Source organism: Penaeus monodon, chromosome 25 (assembly GCF_015228065.2).
Source record: "Penaeus monodon isolate SGIC_2016 chromosome 25, NSTDA_Pmon_1, whole genome shotgun sequence".
In the NCBI taxonomy this organism is placed as follows: Eukaryota; Metazoa; Arthropoda; class Malacostraca; order Decapoda; family Penaeidae; genus Penaeus; species Penaeus monodon.
The window spans coordinates 31,609,717-31,612,063 of record NC_051410.1 but is presented as its reverse complement, the minus strand read 5'-3'; the positions used below and the strand labels follow the sequence as shown (position 1 = coordinate 31,612,063).

At 34.7% G+C, this 2,347-nt stretch overlaps 1 protein-coding gene across 1 annotated transcript in view; it reads right to left on the bottom strand.

The window, feature by feature from the left end:
* Window positions 1-166: 166 nt before the first annotated feature.
* Window positions 167-2,347, bottom strand: part of LOC119589145 (heterogeneous nuclear ribonucleoprotein R-like) — a gene marked incomplete in the record, with an annotated part of 129,871 nt that continues 127,690 nt past the window's right edge. Inside the window, 1 exon segment of the mRNA XM_037937721.1 lies at window positions 167-2,347.

Genomic DNA, 2,347 nt, shown 5'->3' with positions numbered 1-2,347 from the left:
GGGTATACGATTGAAAGAATGATACACTTAACCATGCACATATTCTTAAAATGGCAATGCCTACCAACCAGTAAAGAGTATTTTTTTTTTACAGGTGTTATACCTGTTTATCTTTAAATAAAGGTTTTGAAATATCTCAGTTTAGGGGAATGAAGAAAACATAAGAACAATGGAAATCTCCTTTACTTCCATTCAATCACTGGGTACAGTCGAGCCTCGGACTCCCAAGATCCAGCTTGTGGTACTACCCTCCCTTCAGTCCTCTTGGCTAAGGCAACCACCTCTTGAACAAACTACAAACCTTACAATGGACAATACAGGCATACATCACCAATATCTCCTGACAAACTTTTAAAAAGTTTTGTGGACGTTGTGTCATCGACGGTATGGTAGATAAAACTTAAGAAAAATGTTCTAACAAAGTAAACTCTTTCCACAATATATTTTGCAGGATTATAGATCAGAAAGAAAATCTAAGTGGCACATGCTCAATCCTGTTTTAGAAATGACAAGACTTATGCAGTAAGGCTAGTGTTAACAGGAATGGCATACAAGTTTGAAGCCTGTTGATAACCGACCTTCACTCGCCACAATGCATAATACCACAGCGACCCTACTACCACAACTAGATGGCAAATGTCTTAATATTTTACAGTGACCCATTAGTACATGAAATTGGGCCAAATTCTGGAATATTTCATGGCATACATTTTTCCATTTTGTCTATATAGCTTTATGATGTCCCAGAAAGTACAATGACACATGGTGAATTTTTTCTCTATATAATTGAAATGTGTAATAAAAAATGTAATCAAGTCCAGCGTGTTGTCCATAGCTACAGGAGTCAAGTTATTCATTTTAGGAGACTTGTATGCAAATAACCTTTGCAATTTTTAAAATACATCTTTGCAAATATCATCTACATATAAAAATTATAAAAAGCAATAACATTTAATGCCCAGATATTTAGTGCAGGTAGTATTAAATAAGATAATAAACACATGCAGTAAAAAGCACACAACCGAAGGCTGGTGCAAGCTGCATGGTCACAAAAATTAGTGACATATTGTAGCCAACACCACAACTGGCATACCCAATTCATAAATCTGGCAGAAGCTGAAATATTTGAATTTCCACTGAATCTTTCTCAACCTTTTTTTTTTTTAATATTTTTCTTTTTAGATTTTTCTTACAGAGCCAAAGATCATTCTAGTGCCAATTCTCAGCGTGTAGTACATAAGTCTGGTTCAAGGTCATCACAAGTCTAAAACTTGAGGGTCAAATTGATTATACTGCAGCTTAAAAATCACACTCCAATCATTACTAATCAAGCTGCAGTATTACATGTAATATATCTAATTGCCTAGCTCTTTTTTAATCTCATAAAATTAGAATATTAGAATAACTTTTGTTTAGGTAATACATATTTATCTTTTTGACCAAAACAAACTTAGATTAATAAATTCACATCTTGTAATAACACATTTAAAAGAATAAAGGCCAAACAAAAGCCCATAAAAATATTAGCTTTTGCACAGCTTATCAGTGTGCAGTCCGATTATCATACAATTCATGATATTTCAGAAAAAAAGGAGCATCTAATAACTAGCTCTCATTACTTATCACAAGAAAGTCTTATAACTATGAATACAACAATTCATTATCAGGAACTACAATTCATCCTTTCGGACAGGAATCTTGGAGAATTGAAAGAGACTTTTCAAATCCCCAGGAATCCTCTATATTGATAGCTCCTAGATAACACACACAATAAACTCTTACATTTCAAGTCTTCGCAAGTTAGTCACAGCCAGTTGGTCCAATCTCCACCAAAGATAACTGCTTTGTCATCCAAACACACCAAATCTTTCCCTGTGACTGGCAGTGTGTGTCTTAACACTGGTCGCCCCTCCACAGATCCCAATGAGTAACAACATCTGCATTCCGGATATGTACAGATCCAAACAAATTAATTATCTGACCAATCATACTACAACAGTCACCTCAATCAGTCTACAATCATCGAATATGGATCTTTCTAATTAGTACATAAGAAAATCCATAGAAATCATGCTTAAATTCAAATACTGCAATATCTATATGGGTTAAATCTTAAATTACCGGGTTCCATTGAATTGGTTTGACAACATTCCAATAAGTTCACGAGCATTGATTCAATCTTGCACTGAGCATCTGCTTAATGCCAACTAAGAACTACAAATCAAGTAGCAAGGTTCAAGAGTTATTCAGTGGACACAGCATTTAGGGATACCAAAAGAAAATAGTGTGGTCACTGAAATGTGCATGCAGGACCGCCTTTTTGGGGGGAAAATAATGTTAATAATTC